Raw genomic sequence first — 19,108 nt, forward strand, 5'->3', positions numbered from 1 at the left:
GCAAAACACCCAGGTATTTAGCGTTTTCTGTAAATGGAACATTGTCTCCTCCCAAGGAGGCAGGTGTAACAGTAGATAACTTGTATCTCCTGCTGAAAAGAACAACTTCTGTATTGCACAGATTTACGCCTAGACCACTTTTGGTAGCCCATTTTGATGTTGCATATAGAGCTTCGTGAAGTATATCTATGGAGTGCTGGGAAACTTTCCCCTAACCCCAATTGCCACTTCATCAGCATAGGCGACCACTCTTATACCTTCTTTTTCCAGGGACAACAATATATTTTTAATGGCTATATTCCAAAATAGAGGGCACAGTACACCTCGTTCAGGTGTTCGTCTGCTGACCCATCTTTTTAGATCCACAGATCCCAAGCCTGCTGTAATTCATCTTTTAGTAAGCAAGTTATTAATAAACTTTCTTACGGTAGAGTTGATGCTTCGAAACTCGAATTCCTTCATGATTGACGTCGGTTTTATATTATTGAAAGCACCTTCAATGTCAAGAAATGCTACCATTGTATATTCCTTGACAGCGAGAGAACCCTCTATTTAGTCGATTAGGTCGTGAAGGGCTGTTTCAGTGGATTCGCCTTTACTATATGCATGCTGCTGCCACGACGGGTGATCTCGAGGGATCTTTGCCCTGAGATATGTTTCTATTAACCTCTCAAGAGTCTTCAGAATAAAAGGACGAAAATCTCTCGCCTTCGCGTAATAAGGTTTTCCCGCTTTCGGAATGAAAATGGCCTTTTTGTCCCTCCATCGCACAGGTAAATATGACATGCTGATACAAGCAGAGTATATCTCCCTAAGCCAAGGAACCAGTCTATTAGGCACAGATTGTAATTCAACCAGTGATACATCTTTAGGGCCTGGTGACCTAAATAACCTCAGACGAATTCATAGCAGGTGACAACCTCTTCTGTCGGCACGTTGTCCGTTGGAGATTTTACCGGGAAATGTGTATCAACGAGTATTTCTAATGTTTCCTCTCTAGACATTTTCCATACGTACTCTGACTTATGAATATGCCCCACCGTAATAGGGGTCGAGGGCAGAATCTTTCTTAGCCTAGAGGCCTCAGATGTATCCTCCACGAAGCTGCAGAATCCCATCCAGGATTTTTTCTGAGCCTTTCTGAGCTCGCTCTTATATTTTCTGTGATAAATTTGGACATGATTTGATTATCATCCTTGTACCACAGTGGTGGTATCCGTATCCGAATCTTTCTAAAGTAGTTGTCGTTCCAAAGTTAGTTGTCTGGAACCTTGTCGTAGTGCCCCTTTATTGTACTTCCTCTCCATCGGCGTCGACCCCACTACCTTTATAAGTTCCATGATTTTAGTCCATGAGGAGAAAAGGCTTATAGGTCTTCATGCCTTTGTCGTTTCATAACACGTTTTTTTTGGGCTTGGGTATAAGCACTTCCTTGCCCTCTGCCAAGGCGTCTACCTGGCGCCTCATCTACCCTCCTTCTGTAGTAATGATGGAAATATTGCCCCAGGCCCTGGTGAACAAATCGGTTGGAAGCTATTCAAAGTTACCTTTTCCATAGTGTCCGTAATGTTGACCCCTCTGCCAACACTATTGTTTCTTAATTAGGTATCTCCACGTTTTCCGTTATGTTGTATCCTGTGGAAAATCTGTGCTCATAAAAAGCCTCAACACATAGTCTATTGTCTCCGCTTTTACTCTCATGTCATCTAAGATTGATGGAAACTTTTTATGTTTTGGAGGCGTCGTTAAAGCAATCGACCTGTTTGCTGAAAAATTACCAGTAGTTGAATTTTGTCTTTGGCAAGCCTCTTGTACTCCTTGAACGATAACAGCTATAGACCTCCATTCCAACGTTGCGAATTTCATCGGTCATCCAGGGTTTTTCTTGATTTCCTTTCCTGAAGCGGACAACTATTATCGAAAACCCTACAACTTCAGTTGTAGTTCCATTCTTATCGTTGTCAATTGCCGTGTTTTTTTAATTCTATCCATTCTATGGATAGGTTAGGTTGAAAAGTCGGTGCGGATATTTATCCGTCCCATGCCACTATGGACTTACACCTCAGCCAGTAATCGGCTTGTGCGCTCTAAATACTCAAAAGTGACCTCGAAAAAGAGAATCTTAGTTAAGAATTTCGTGCTACTTACAAAATCCTTAATTGTTTTCCATCATCATCTTTTCCGCATTCCCTACACAAGCTATCGGTTGTCGCACTGATTTTGCATAAGTGAGCTCCCCGTTGCCCCGTCTTTTCTCTATCCGGATCTCCCAATAGGATTTTCGTCGCCCTACCGACCGATTCGCTGTTCGACAGTGTTACATGCGCAATCGTCGCGCACTCGCCCACGCCCTTAACTCAGACTGCATCACCCCAAAAGGCTTCACGGCAGTCCTCTGGTCTTCACTGCCAAATTGTATGCTCTTTATTTCCCCCTTACTCCGCTGTGGCCCGGCACCCAAACGATGCGGATCATGCCATCCTCAGAGAAGGCGTTGATCTCCTTCTTATACTTTAACACTGTTCGGGACCTTCCGTCCTGGCTGTTATTGCCCTAATGGCCAGTTTACTGTCTGTAAAGATGTTCACACTCGACGTCCTTGGGTTAGCACCACACCACCTCACGCATTCCGTGATCGCCAGGATCTCTGCTTGCACGACCGTATTATGATCAGGCAGCCGAAAACAGATCTCAGTCCCTGGGTTCTCAATGTAGACCCTCAGGGCCCTCCGTCCTATAAATTTTATCCATATGTGTAGCATGATCTTCGAGATGGCAATACCAGAGTTCAGTCAGTCCAAGTCAAATTATGATCAAATAGCAGCACCGGTTAATTGGGATTAGTTGGGTGTTGTAGTTGTAGGTCAAACTGACCCATGCTCAAATATAGTATTCATATGAACCTATCTTCGTAACCATTTCGGATGAGATATACTAATATATTGAGTTCTGATATGACTTCCATCATGTATGCTGAGTATTGCCCGAGACATCGACCGAATATCCTTGTGGTCCGCAGAAATGATTGGTCTGAGGTAGGATTGCAGAAGACTCTTTAATAGGGGGAAGCCCTGCAGGCCCAAGAAAGACACGTCCGGGACCTCTAGGCTACGTATGATTCTAGCCTCCTCACCCATTAGGTTAGTATTCATTAAGAAGCTAAAGTATGTATGGGCAATGTCTAGTATAACTACAATACACTAGAACTAGAACACTAGACTAGACGTCAGAAGAGGTGGTAACTGCTTTGCATTCGTCGAATATTGTCGAAAAAATTTTGTCTTTTGTGCTTTCGAAGATAGAAAATTGGAACTCAATTATCCAGCCTCTAAAATATATCACCAGTTGAATTACAGGTAGATTCGTTTCCTGTGTTTTGAGAGATTCTGCTTATATACATACCTATAGGATGGGGTGACACAAAAATCATTTTCGTTTTAAAGGCAGAAAACAGTTCTTCCTTAATTTTATGAACAACATTCAAACTGGGATACGTATTACGGATAGTTTATCTACCTAGTTTATCTTTATCTAGTTTATCTACAGGACAGCTGACACGAAATGTTACTAATAAAAACGACCTCAGTATTTGGTGTGAAAATATCTCTTTTTGATTCAATTGACAAAAATGTTTAGATGTAATCTAAATTTCAGACTCACGTTTGCTCGATATGACCACCTTTTGCCTGCACTATTGCTATGGGACGGTCAAAAAACGAGCGATTGTAATATGCCGCTATTTTGATCCATTCCCGCGCAATGGCTTTTTTCAGCGCATCCATACTGGCATATTTTTTAAATGGCCCAAATAGGAAAGTCTATCAGATTGGCATGTGGCAAAATGAGCAGCCACTGTATGCACGAAATTAAGTGCGGCACATGATTTTTTATCCACTCTTAGTTTACACGTGCTTTATGTTGTTGTGCCGTGTTTTGTCGGTACGTCCATGGTCTACGACCGAAATGTTTTGCGCGCCTTCGCCAGAGAACAACATGTTCAGAACTCACCACGTTTGTGCAAGCCCAGCAACGCCTTACACTTTCGAGTGTGGCATATTTTTGCTTTGGTGTAAGTTCGTGTGCCTTTTGAAACTTGTAAGGCTTTGTCATGGGATCGAAGTATTTTGATGCGATACACAACATTTTGTTCACTTTGTGGTGTTTAAATTCGCCAACGATAGCCGGTTGTGGTTTTCCATCATGAATCAAGGACAAATTTCTTTCTTAAAAACTCAAAAGTTCAGAGCTGGCTAGTGTTATCTTGTTAACGAAAGGGAGTTTGGGATTTCATTTAACTGGCGATGTGAACATTCACAAGGTCTTAGGCATTTTAGTGAACTGCTTGGACTAAACTGCGTACACAGAAAAAAACATAAAAATCGATTTCAATCACGAAATTAATTGATTGAATTAGTTTTTTAATAGCAAAAGCTTCAATCACAGTAATGATAATATCAATCACAGTTTTTGGAAAAGGTGATTGAAAAAATTTTGAATTTCAAAATTATCAAATAAGTTTTTAATCGATCCAATTAATAAAATGATTGAAATTTTTTAAAATTTCAATTAATTTTTTAACCGGATCAAATAAAAATTAATTGAATACAATGAAAATATGCAAATGTTTTATTAAAATATTGCGAAAACCAAACTTCAAAAGGTGCACCCACTATTTTGAGGCAATTTGCTACTGATGTGTATTGTAAGCTTCTGGGTCACAAATTTTAGGTCCAAGGTACGTGTGTACTCTTAAGTCACAAAATTTCCAGGTAGGGCTATTTCAAAAATTTGCTGATGTTGGGGTGCATTCATGTGGTTTTCTCGATATGTAGGACTTATGGGTCTCTAAAGGGCACATCCACTATTTTGATGCAATTTAGTACACATATGAAAAGCTCCTGGACGAGTCTTAGGTCCATATTCTGGGCAAAGGTCAACTTGTTCAGGTGCAATGGGAGGCGGTCGTTCTCCAAGCACCATATTCACCCGGTAGCTATTCATTGCAGACGCTTCCGTGTCTGCTTAAATAAACTCTAGACCGGCCTTAAGGCTTCTTGGTCTTGGATACCTGGATGATGATTGGATGGTCCCTGTGATAGCAGGTAGTGCATAGACAAAATGTAGTTTTGTCTACGCACGGGTAGGATCGTTGTCTTCTGATGGAGGTTGTCCACGTGAGAAAGCCCGTTCGAAGGGCAGCACTCTGAATGATCTGAATATTATTCCACTGGCCGGGCAATTGCTTTGTATGTGGTTAACAAAATTTCTTTGTCAACACCCTAAGTGCTGTTTGAGGACCTTGTTTCTACTTTTAACCTATCACAAATTACTATGACATGTGGGAATAATGTGTAAGAGCTGCCAAATGTGACTGGAATCGGAATCTTTATGCCATCGATTATTCCATTCAGCTTATTATTCACCATACGCGTATTTGTAGTGAACAATGTGATTGAAGCTTTGGTGGCAGATATCTTAAAATCTCTTACAGCGAAACAACAAGTTAGTTGATGTAGACGTTTAACCTATCACATATGTCAACAATGGGTGGGGGGCTTGATGCCATGGTTGTCCAATCGTTTGCATATGACACGATCTCTATGCCGGCTGAAGGGGCTGGATGTTAAACAGTGTCGGAGATATCACCCCGCCTTGGGGAACTCCATGTTTCACTCTACGGTGCTTCGACTTCTTATCCCTAAATTCCACAAAACGACTGGCGACCGTACAGATAATTCGCGACTCAGCGCTTCAGGCGTGGCTTGAAGGACGTGTTGGCGATGTCCTCAAATAGTTGGGAATGGCTGACAGTGTCTTATGCTTTCGATAGGTCCAATGTCACAAGGACCGTCCTATCACATGGGCTGGGTTGATTGTAGCCACGGCAAATGTGAGCGGTGATGACATTGTTGTTGTGTTCTGCAGTCTTCAAAATGGTGATGCTCGGCGAATGGAAATACTACTACGAGACTCGGGAGGAATGCACCCTTAAGCCTGTTGGCTACTGGTTAGAGAAGGGTCTGTACGATCTCTAGATTGAAATTTATGCTCAATAATTGCAAAGTTAATAAAAAAAACTGAAAAACCCCAAGTCAACATTTAACGGTACATGGTGGCATAATAAATTAGGCATATTTTTCGATCTCGTCATGCTCTTTCTCTAGAGTCCTAAATCATGCATATCGGATCTAAAGATTGGAGAAGTCGAAAGCGGCCAACTTTGATACGATGTATCTCACCCTGTATTAAAGATATGGCCCTAGAGCAGCATTTCTTTCCTGAAAGTGCTGCTGTTAAAGTGTAAAAGTCTAGAACATTTTGTAGCGCCAAGATCAACAGATAAATAGCTGTAGACTCATTACCAATTTTTTTGACGCTCCACTTTTTCCTTTTTGCCATTGCATCGGGACGCAATGCCTTGGATGACACTCGTAACTTCGTCCACGGTAAATTGTGATGACTGTCCGAGGGCTAGAAGGAGATCACGAATACTCTCCTTCTAGCCCTCTTACTCTCCACACTAATAATAATGCACAATAAATTAACGTTTGAACAACCTCTAATGCAAAGTGATACTTTTCTGTGCTTGTGCTTGACGCACTCCCACTATAATCTGACCCTGGAGGCCGTTATATTTCACCGGGACTTTAAATTAAAACTAACTTCAATATATTTCTTTATTTTTATATCTCCAAGTTTCGACAATTTTGGCAAGTGGTCTTTTAAAAGAAATTGTGTGCATATGGAATAGCGTGTATTTGATCTGTATTTGTTTTTTGTTTGGCTTTTTTGAACTGTTATCGAACTGATTCTTCTTTTATTACAAGGATTGAATTTCCATTCACTCCACATATGTTTTGCATGACATATGGGTATGTGTGTACGCGCACTCCTTTGAACTTATGTAACACCATGGTCTTTGATGTCTGTGCAATGTGCAACTTAGTTACCAAAGTGGGAATGTTTGTTGCTCCCTGGAAGGGGCAGACAAATATTGCAGAATTCTTTTGTATTGAATTTTAAATAATTCTCAAACTATGAAAACTTACCCAATCAGCCGCAGAAGCTTGTTGCGAAGTATATGCAGATTCATACATACGCAGGAACATGGATTCTTCTTTATAAGTTGGTAAATACTATGTTCGGTTTTCGTTGTCCTACATTACAACTTCAAGCTAGGGTCGTTACAGAAATAGGTAGCGAAAAATTGCTGCGAAAAGTGAACGGGCCTTAAAATGGTTTAAAAACTCTATTAAAATGACTTTGTGGCTGATTCTACCAAAATGTAGAAAAAATGTCTTTGAATACACCAAAGCCTAAAACTTAACGTAAACGCCAGATCCCAGTAAAAATGTAAAGTCCTTTTTGGGGTTAAGTAGCACTTTTCCCAAGTTTGCGTCAAATTCGTCTATGAATCTTCATTTTAGGAGGATTAAGTCAAAGACAAAAATGTTTCCTATCAAATTTGACTATAGGTCGCAGGACAACAAAAATCTATATACACTATCGGATAAAATAAAGTGCGGTTTTAAATACTTTTAATTTTTTGATTGAAACATATATTTGTTGTTTTCAAATGTTTATACATTATAGTTTTGTTTTTAATTCGGTTAATATTTTATCTAATAATGAACTTAAGATTGAATTCTAACATTTTCCATTTATAATACAAACTAAGTGGCACATAAGGAATTTCAAGTGACAAAATAAAGTAACACTTCTCTAATAAATATTATAAAACTTTAAATAACTTTAAAATTTAGTAAGAAGTTGCTCCACCTTTGTTATTTATGACTTCTCTTTACGGCATACTTAAAGCAAGGTTCTTCAAAGTATTTGTCGAAAGTGTCCTGCATTCACTTTGCATTTTTTCCCAAAATGTTTGAAGATTTGATCTGGATTCCATCGGGATTTTGTCATCTGGGATAGCCCAAAGATGCTCTATGGGGTTTCAACGTTATTTTCTTCAAAAAATTTTTTAGCGACCTTACTCGTGTTCTTGGGGTCGTTATCTTGTTGAAAGATGAACACCCTCAAGCCCATTTTCTCCGCACTGCTATAAAGATTGCCTTCCAAAATATTAACATAGTGCTCTCCATGTATTTAGAGTAATTTTTTAAGAGCCTACCAAGAGGCTTCCACCACCATGTTCTACAGCATGCATAAGGCTTTTCGATTTTAGCCTTTGTGTTGGTTCACACCACACTCTTTTCCGATTTTTGCAATTTTTTAGTTCATATTTTGACTCGTCTGTCCAAATAACTTTATTCCAAAATGATTCAGGCATATTTATATACTTTTTTGCAAAAGCCACCACCATAGGATGTTTGTAACACCTCGAAATATGCCTCTAAGATCCCGTATGGTATATATATTCTTGATCGTCATGACATTTTAAGTCGATCCAGCCATGTCTGTCTGTCTGTCGAAATCATGCAAAATTTCGTAGGCAAAATTGGTCCATGTTTTGATATAGTTGTTATATAAACCTCTTGAACCTCTAGAGGGGGCAATTCTCGTCCGATTTGCCTGTAATTTTGTACGTGGTGTTTTGTTATCACGTTCAACAACTGTGCTAATTATGGCGCAAATCGGTGCATAACCAGATATAGCTGCCATATAAACCGATCTGGGATCTTGACTTCTTGAGCCTCTAGAGGTCGCAATTCTCATCCGATTTGACAGAAATTTTGTACAACGGCTTCTCGACAAATGCGATCCATGATGGAAGGTATATTAGATTCGCCCCAGCCGAACTTAGCACACTCTTACTTGTTTTCTATTGGCTGCTCGTAGGAGAGGTTTTTCTTAGCGAAGGCACTTTTTAAACTCCTCTCATTCAATCTTCTTTGGACAGTTCGGGTCGAAATTAATTTAATTCTAGCTTCTCTTTTATACCTATGGCTGTCGTAGAAGAAATTCTCTTTGCTAGAACTGCAAGCAAAGCTTCGTTGGCTTACGTTTTCTGTCACATAATTTATTCAAACTTTCATTTGACTTCCTTATTTTATAAAGGGTGATTTTTTTGAGGTTAGGATTTTCATGCATTAGTATTTGACAGATCACGTGGGATTTCAGACATGGTGTCAAAGAGAAAGATGCTCAGTATGCTTTGACATTTCATCATGAATAGACTTACTAACGAGCAACGCTTGCAAATCATTGAATTTTATTACCAAAATCAGTGTTCGGTTCGAAATGTGTTCAAATTTTGACAAATTTTGTTCAGCGATGAGGCTCATTTCTGGTTGAATGGCTACGTAAATAAGCAAAATTGCCGCATTTGGAGTGAAGAGCAACCAGAAGCCGTTCAAGAACTGCCCATGCATCCCGAAAAATGCACTGTTTGGTGTGGTTTGTACGCTGGTGGAATCATTGGACCGTATTTTTTCAAAGATGCTGTTGGACGCAACGTTACGGTGAATGAACACATTTCGAACCGAACACTGATTTTGGTAATAAAATTCAATGATTTGCAAGCGTTGCTCGTTAGTAAGTCTATTCATGATGAAATGTCAAAGCATACTGAGCATCTTTCTCTTTGACACCATGTCTGAAATCCCACGTGATCTGTCAAATACTAATGCATGAAAATCCTAACCTCAAAAAAATCACCCTTTACAAAGCAATCATTTTTCTGACCCCAGATTCTAATATTTTATATCTGGAACTCAAAGCTTTCGATTTCATCCCATTTTCTTGTACCAACATATCTTTTTGAGTTTCGGTTAAGGGCTTCACTTCGAAAAAGTAATGGTACATGCTTATTGTCCATATATTTAAGTAATATTTAACGGAAAAGTAGGTGCAAAAAAAATCAGGAATATATTATCGATTTCACGATTTATTCATTTCATTGCGCCTCTTTAGTTTGGTCACAAAAATTATTTCATTTTGTTGTTGGTTTATCCAGCTTAGACCAATGTGTTTTTATTTCTTGCCTCTATGTTAAAACAAAATAACAAAAACACTTTAAAGAGTCTCAGAATTTGTGGTGTTTTAAATGTATCAAGGGGCGGGCTGCAATGATCGCGATTTCGGCCTTTGCCAGAGGCTTCGTCACACTGCTACGCCATCAAATTTATAAAAAAATTCACTTAATTATGTCGCGAAGACTTTTTATACCCTCCACCATAAGATGGGGGGTATACTAATTTCGTCATTCTGATTGTAACTACTCGAAATATTCGTCTGAGACCCCATAAAGTGTATATATTCTTGATCGTCGTGAAATTTTATGTCGATCTAGCCATGTCCGTCCGTCTGTCTGTCGAAAGCAAGCTAACATCCGAAGGAGTAAAGCTAGCCGCTTGAAATTTTGCACAAATACTTCTTATTAGTGTAGGTCAGTTGGTATTGTAAATGGGCCATATCGGTCCATGTTTTGATATAGCTGCCACGACGTGTTTTGTTATGATATCCAACAACTGTGCCAAGTATGGTTGAAATCGGTCCATAACCTGATATAGCTGTCATATAAACCGATCTTGGGTCTTGACTTCTTGAGCCTCTAGAGGGCGCAATTCTTATCCGATGGAAATGAAATTCTGCACAACGTGTTTTGTTACGATATTCTACAACTGTGCTAAATATGGTTCAAATCGGTTCATAACCTGATATAGCTGTCATATAAACCGATCTGGGATCTTGACTTCTTGAGCCTCTAGAGTGCACAATTCTTATCCGATTGGAATGAAATTTTGCACTACGTCTTTTGTTATGATATCCAACAACTGTGCTAAGTATGGTTCATATCGCTCCATAGCCTGATATAGCTGTCATATAAACCGATCTTGGGTCTTGACTTCTTGAGCCTCTAGAGGGCGCAATTCTTATCCGATGGAAATGAAATTCTGCACAACGTGTTTTGTTACGATATTCTACAACTGTGCTAAATATGGTTCAAATCGGTTCATAACCTGATATAGCTGTCATATAAACCGATCTGGGATCTTGACTTCTTGAGCCTCTAGAGTGCACAATTCTTATCCGATTGGAATGAAATTTTGCACTACGTCTTTTGTTATGATATCCAACAACTGTGCTAAGTATGGTTCATATCGCTCCATAGCCTGATATAGCTGTCATATAAACCGATCTTGGGTCTTGACTTCTTGAGCCTCTAGAGGGCGCAATTCTTATCCGATGGAAATGAAATTCTGCACAACGTGTTTTGTTACGATATTCTACAACTGTGCTAAATATGGTTCAAATCGGTTCATAACCTGATATAGCTGTCATATAAACCGATCTGGGATCTTGACTTCTTGAGCCTGTGGAGGTCGCAATTATTATCCGATTTGCCTGAAATTTTGTACGACGGATTCTCTCATGACCATTAACATACGTGCTTATTATGGTCTGAATCGGTCTATAGCCCGATACAGCTCCCATATAAATCGATTACTCTATTTTACTTCTTGAGCCCCCAAAGGGCGCAATTTTTATTCGAATTGGCTGATATTTTACACAGATCACCAACATAAATATAATTTAATTGTGGTCCAAACCGGACCATATCTTAATATCGCTCTAATAGCAGAGCAAATCGTTTCTTATATCCTTTTTTTGTCTAAGAAGAGATGCCGGGAAAAGAAGTCGACAGATGCGATCCATGGTGGAGGGTATATAAGATTCGGCCCGGCCGAACTTAGCACGCTTTTACTTGTTTTACACTACAATACGTTTACATCAGAAACCTGAACGAACGAGTTTAAAAATTTAAAATGTTTATGGAAAGGATTGAGGCACTTCCACAAATAACGGGGCAATAAAAAACAGTAAACAATACACGTAGACAAAAAATATTGAGGATTAATGAAGAAGGGTACACAACCGCACTTTATTTTGTGCGACAGTGTATATAGTATATGCAATACTTTTTCGGAAATTGACGTCATTCATCTAAAGTGTACTTTTGAGGAAGAATATACATCGAATTCAGAAAAATATGAAATTGTAGGGGTCCATCTCATTTATTTTTATAAATAATTTGCATATGATAAATGTAATTATATAATAATTAATAATGATTTGCACAGATTTAAAATTTGCTTTATTTGAACAGTAATTTTGTTTGAGTGTATAATTATTTGCCGTCAATATATTTTTACAAAACAACAACATTCGTTAAACTATTTGGAGATAATCACTCATTTGTCATTTTATCTACATTTTATGCTCAGCTACTATTTATGTTGTACTCCCTCTCACTCATTTATTTTTGTAAACTAGTTTATTTACACTCAAAGTCTCAGTTGTGTTAAAGCGTTACCATTATATTTTTGTATTCTTTTTGTAAAATTTTGGGTTCATGTAAAAATGTAAATTCACAAATTGTCATTCCCGATCTTGCTTTCAAGCAATAAAGACCGAAGATGGAAAATACCTGAAGGCCTTTTATTCCTCCTGTGAATAGGAAAGAAGTGTGGACGTATCTGGACGTTTACCGTCAGTGCTTTCGGCACACTTCTAAGACTTAAGAACAAAATAAAACAACAGCACATAACATCTCAGACGTTGACCATCTGAACAGTTTCTGCTGATTAATTTATATACCCTAAACCTTAGGAACCGTGGTACCTCCACGATTCCTTCAAAATTTAAGATATTGGGTTTTAATACATAGGTATATTGCTGGCGGTATATTTTATTTCTTGGAAGACTCATAGTTGAATTTACTGTGGAATATTTATTCTTTTCACTTTATGCTCCTAGATTAGATCTAGATTTTTCAAAATCGATAATTGCCAAAATTCTTCTCATTTTTTTTTGAAGGTTGTGTTCGGTGGCATTTGGTCATAAAGTCAGAGCTGAATTTTATACTGATTCCCAACACAGTACTTATAGACCGATTCATATCTTTTACAGCCTTCAATGTGTTATTATCTTTGTGAATATCTTTGTTTTATTCTTCAAGTTTTGGCTTATCAGCTTCAGTATTTTGATGAAATTTTTTGATTTGCGCTCATTTTTGATCTCAAACTATTGGGTTGCCCAAAAAGTAATTGTCGGTAATATAGTAGTAATATAGTCGGATTTGACAAATTTTTTCAACGGCTTGTGACTCTGTAATTGCATTCTTTCTTCTGTCAGTTATCAGCTGTTACTTTTAGCTTGCTTTAGAAAAAAAGTGCGCGAAATTTTGTTTACATTTGTTTGTTTGGTGTCAATTTTAATATGGGTACCCCATGTATTGAAAGAAATTCAATTAACAAACCGAATCAACGCTTGTGATATGCACCTTAAACGCAATGAATTCGATCCGTTTTTAAAACGAATCATAACTGGAGATGAAAAATGGATTGTTTACAACAACGTTAGTCGAAACCGATCATGGTCCAAGCATGGTGAACCAGCTCAAACCACTTCAAAGGCTGATATCCATTTTGAGCTGCTTCCAAGGAACCAAACGATTAATTCGGAAGTTTACTGTCAACAATTGGACAAATTGAATACAGCCATCAAGGAGAAGCGACCAGAATTGGTCAATCGCAAAGGTGTCATATTCCACCAGGACAACGCTAGACCGCACACATCTTTGGTCACTCGCCAAAAACTGAGTGAGCTTGGCTGGGAACTTTTGATGCATCCACCATATAGCCCTGACCTTGCACCATCAGACTACCATTTATTTCGATCTTTGCAGAACTCCTTAAATGGTAAAACTTTCGGCAATGATGAGGCTATAAAATCGCACTTGGTTCAGTTTTTTTGCAGATAAAGGCCAGATGTTCTATGAGCGTGGAATACTAAATTTTGCCAGGAAGATGGCAAAAGGTTATCGAACAAAATGGCAATTATATATTTGATTTTATTAAAAATGCATTTACTTTCATTTAAAAAATCCGCAATTACTTTTTAGGCAACCCAATAGTTTTAAGATTTTAACAAGTTATTGTTTGTGTCGGTCTATTGGTTTTAAATGACATTTATTTTCATAAAATTTTATGCAAAAAAATTTTAAAAATTAAGCTACTTTTATCAATTTTAACGGACAGCTCGTTCTGATTAAATGATGCCGCTAATTTCTCCTCCGAACTCCGTTTTTGATGGAAAAAATGTCCGAATAAAATTGCATCCAACTATTGTCGTATACAAGAAAAGGTGGTAGAACTTAAAATTAGACATTTCCATTATTTATGATAAAATTTTAACAAAAACGCCATGTTATCATCGATATTTGTGTGGTTTTTCAGAAAAGTAATAGTGAAAACATGGGTATTTCGCTGTGAAATACTAACTCAATACTCACCTTTTGGTAAGCATGCAACTTGACTCGTCGAATTTCGTTAAAGATTTTCGTACATAACACATAAGGAAATCATTATTCGCAAAATATTTTCATTGTAAAAAGATTTTCTTGGAAGAAAATCAAAAATTCAAAAAGTGCATATTTCACTTTGCTCAAATCTACGGCCAAAGCCAACAGAACTAACTAATTTCTATTAGATTTTTCGTCCCTTAATCACTATGAGCTCGGTATCAATTGCTGTAAATACTGTATTGCGAATTATGGAAATCCAAGAATAAAAACGACAATGCTTCATTTGAAATACTTATTTTAGAATCAATAAATAAATTAATCTGGGTGATCATTTGGGGGTTTAAAATTGTGTTTCTGAGCCCTTAAAATTTTTCATTTCATTGCTGATGTAATTCAAAAAACTTATAACTAAACATAACTAATTCTTCTTTGGAAAAGTTTTTCAGATTGACAAGCAAAATATTTCATTTAAAGACATTTTTTGAATCATATTTTTTTCTACATATAAAACTTCAATTAAAATAATAAAACGAGAATTAGGAGAAAATTCATATAGAATTATGTCTAAGAAAAATGTTAGTTCTTCGAAACAATTTTTATAAAATATTTTTTTGGCAAGAAAATTCGATGAATATTTTGGCTTAAAGAAACTTTTAATAACTTTTCGTTTAAAAGAATCACAAAAATCTTTTGCGATTCGGTCTTTGAAGACGACGAAAAATATCCAAGAATAGAGCTGCCTAAGAAAAATTCTAGCTCGAGTTGGGAAAGAGGTATCATTATGAAATTTGGCTTAGCGTAAAGTGGACGACTGAAATCATTTACAACAATTTTCCCGTCCAGCTTTGGTGGGAAATCTGGAATCCCTTTTAATGTCTTGTTGCATTTGATGTTATCATTAAATCCAGCATTCTTCGCTACACGGACATTTAGCGAAGGAAAATAAATGATTTTTGTTGTAGGGGCTTAGGAAAAAAATTTTCAAAAATTTTTAAAATTCAAAATATTTAAAATAATTTATACATCTATATAAATTCATTACATTATGAGTATATTAAATTTCATCAAAGTCGAACAACGGAATCGAGGGTTAAGGAAAAATTTAAGAAAATGTTGTTTGGGACAGTTAAGCATAATAAAAATACTTTGGAAATGTTATGCAAAATGTAGTGTTCGCAGAAATTTAATCCTAAAAAAATGCATCCTTTGACATTTCTCCCAACCACATACGTTCGATATTACGTAAACACCTTGCCGTTAAAAGTGTTTGTTATCGATGGATCCAGCACAATTTGACAATCGCTCAAAAAGGCTCCTGTCGATTGGTGCACAGAAAGATTGAAAACAACAATTGGTTTGAGCTAGGGCTGCAGAGTTGGAGTCGAGCAATTTCCCCAGAGTAAGAGTTGAGAAAACTACCTCGATTATGACTCCGAAAAAAATGTTTCAACAAAAAAAAAAATTATTAAAAAAAACCTTAAAATTGCTTTGAAACTTTGCCTTAAAAAAAATTTGTCTTTAAAATTTTGTCTTTAAACATTTTTCTTTGAAATTTTGTCTTTAGAATAAATTTCATTGATATATAATTTCTAACATTGAAATTTTATCTCTTTGAAAAATTTCATTGAAATTTTGCCTTTAGAAAAAAAAATTAATCAAATGTCGATAGAAAAAATTTCATCGAAATTTTGTCCTTAGAAATAATCTAGTTAAAATTTTCTTTTAGACATATTGTAGAAGTATATCGATAAAATGTTGTCTTTAACAATTTGAAATATTATCTTTAAAAATGTCTTTGAAATTTTATGTTTAGAACCATTTTGTTTTTGTTAAAACAGATTTGCTTGAAAAATTTGAAAAGATTTGATTGGAAAATATTTTATTTAAATTTTAGCTTTGGAAAAAATTTCATTGAATTTTGTATCACAGTACAAAAAATGTAACTATTTTTATTAAAAAAGTCACTTTTTAGATTTCCATACTCAAAAATCTTTAAAACTTGCACACGCTTTTAAATAACCTCGGTTTTCGAACAGTTGGAAAGCGCAGTTTAGGAAAAAGTTTGCCCATTAGTCACCATAGACGCTTGCGGTTAAGTTATCTAAAGCTGACGGTGTAAAATGACTTGTTCAATGTCCTATGAACACATTCATATACAAAATGTCTTAAGTTGACAGGATAGCTTAATCCGAGAGGTGAGTTCACTCGGAGGCCACTTCGGCCCATTGTGACACCCTAGCAAGCGAATAAAGAAAACAAAAAAGGTTGGAACTACAAAATAAGGAATTTTACTTCTCCTGCAACTTCAAACTAGAGAAGTCACAATAATATTTTGGGACGAAAAGTGAACATAGTACCAGATTTGGGTGGAAGTCCATTAAATTGTTATTGGTCCAAGGATGTGTGGGAAAAGTGGTTTAACTTGAAAAAATGTTGTATAGATGGCTTTGTGGTGGGTCTTTGAACGGCGCAGTTGTGGTCTAATTTTCACACGTGTTTGTTTGATAGTGCTTGAAAGCCCCTATAAAAAAGCTTTTATGTGTGGAATATCTCTTGTAGTGCCGACGATACTCGACTTATAATTATACCCTCCACCGTATGATGGGGGTGTACTAATTTGTCATTCCGTTTGCAACAAATCGATATATTGAACTGAGGCCCACCCAACAAAGTATATACATTCTTGATGGTCTTGACATTCCAGGTCGATTAAGCCATGTCCGTCAGTCTGTCTGTCTGTCGAAAGCACGCTTACTTTCGAAGGAGTAAAACTAGGCACTTGCTATTTTTCCACATATAATTCCTATTAGTGTAGGTCGGTTGGGATTGTAAATGGGCCATATCGGTCCATGTTTTCATATAGCTGCCATATAAACCGATCTTGAATTTTGACTTCTTGAGTCACTAGAGGGCGCAATTGTCACCCGATTTGGCTGAAATTTTGCATAAGGTGTTTTGTTATGATTTCCAATAACTATTTTATGTGTGGTTAAATCGGCCCATAACCTGATATAGCTGTCATATAAACCGATCTGGGGTCTTGACTTCTTGAGCCTCTAGAAGGCGCAATTCTTATCCGATTTGGATGAAATTTTGCATGACTTCCAACAGTTGTGCCAAATATAACCTGATATAGCTGCCATATAAACCGATCTAGGATCTTGATTTCTTTAGCCTCTAGAGGTCGCAATTATTATCCTATTTGGCTGAAATTTTGTATAACGACGTTTCTCATGACCTTAAACGTGCCAATAATGGCCTGAATCCGTCTATAGCCTGATAAAGCTTCCATATAAACCGATCTCCCTATTTTACTTTTTGAGCTCGTAAAGGGCGCAATTTTTTTTCGAATTGGCTGAACAATGACTTCTTCTATGGTCTTCAACATTCAGTTCAATTATGGTCTGGACCATCGGACCAGAAGTTTATATAGCTTCAATATCATACCAATTTTTTTTCTTTTATCATATGTTTGCCTTAAAAAAGATAAAGAGATGCCATGATGGAGGGTACATAAGTTTCGGCCCGGTCGAACTTACCACCCTTTTACATGTTTTTGATTAAATTGTAAAAGTTTCCATATTCCTGTTTCCCTTTTTATACCCCCCTCCCATAGGATGGAGGTATACGAATTTCGTCATTCTGTTTGTAACACCTCGAAATATGCGTCTAAGATCCCATGAAGTATGTATATCATGACATTTTAAGTCCATCTAACCATGTCCGTCCGTCTGTCTATCGAAAGCTCGTTAACTTTCGAGGAGCAAAGCTAGCAGCTTAACTATTCTAAGTATGGCGCAAATCGGTGCATAACCTGATATAGCTGCCATAAAACAGATCTGGGATCTTGACTTCTTGAGCCTCTAGAGGCCGCAATTTACATCCGATTTGGCAGAAATTTTGTTCAACGGCTTCTTCCATTACCTTCAAAATACGCGTCTAATATGGTCTTAATCGATATTCCTACAAGGCGTTATGGCCCGACATCCAAACGATGCGGATTTTGCCATTCTCAGAGAAGGCGTTAATCTCCTTCTTATACTGCAAGACGCATTCCGCGATCGCCCGGATCTCCGCCTGCAGGACCGTATTATGGCCAGGCTGTCTAAAACAGATCTCAATATGGGTTCTCAATATTAACCCCCAGGCCCACTCTGTCCTTCAGATTTGATCCTTGATCCATCCGTGTAACATGATCTTCCTGATGGCATACTAGGGCTCCGTCAATCCAAGACTGTGCCGACGGCAGCAGTGGCACGCACTCGACTTCAAGGTTCATCTCAGGTATCCGATCGGAAACCCAGTCATATGCAAGACCCTTTCGGTCCTTCTGCATAGCTCGTTCGGATCTTTACCTCTTAGAAGTATTATAACATTGTCTGCGTAGCAGTCCGCGTCCGTAATAGGTCATTCATGGTGGTCATCTATAGGAGTGGCGATAAAATGCCCCACTGTGGGGTGCCCTGTGCCACTTTCTCCCTTTATTTATGCCATTGGACACACAATTTATACTGGTCTAAGGATTGGATCAGTGTGTCGCTCCGCGCATTGTTAAAAGCCCCCTCGATGTCAATGCATACCGCCAGTGTGTACGTTTTGGCATCGAAGGATTCTTCTATTCTATGCACAACCTCGTGCAGGGCAGTCTCCACCGACCTTCCCTTGACATAGGCATGCTGTTTGTATTTGAACAGTTCGTTGGATGTCATATTCTTTATCATGGTGTCCACAATACGTTTCATGGTTTTGAGTAGAAAGGATGTAAGGCTTATGGGTCTGTGTCGCATAACTTGGCCAATATTGCGAATCTCCCCGGTCATCCAGAAAATTTCTTGGGCTGAT

General features: G+C 37.7%; 1 protein-coding gene across 5 annotated transcripts in view; it reads left to right on the forward strand.

Annotated features, from left to right (window-relative positions):
• The window catches only part of LOC106091562 (dipeptidyl peptidase 4), a 193,081-nt gene that overhangs the window by 4,809 nt on the left and 169,164 nt on the right, over positions 1 to 19,108 (forward strand). The gene's annotated exons all lie outside the window — the stretch shown is intronic.

Source organism: Stomoxys calcitrans, chromosome 3, assembly GCF_963082655.1.
Source record: "Stomoxys calcitrans chromosome 3, idStoCalc2.1, whole genome shotgun sequence".
NCBI classification, from domain to species: Eukaryota; Metazoa; Arthropoda; class Insecta; order Diptera; family Muscidae; genus Stomoxys; species Stomoxys calcitrans.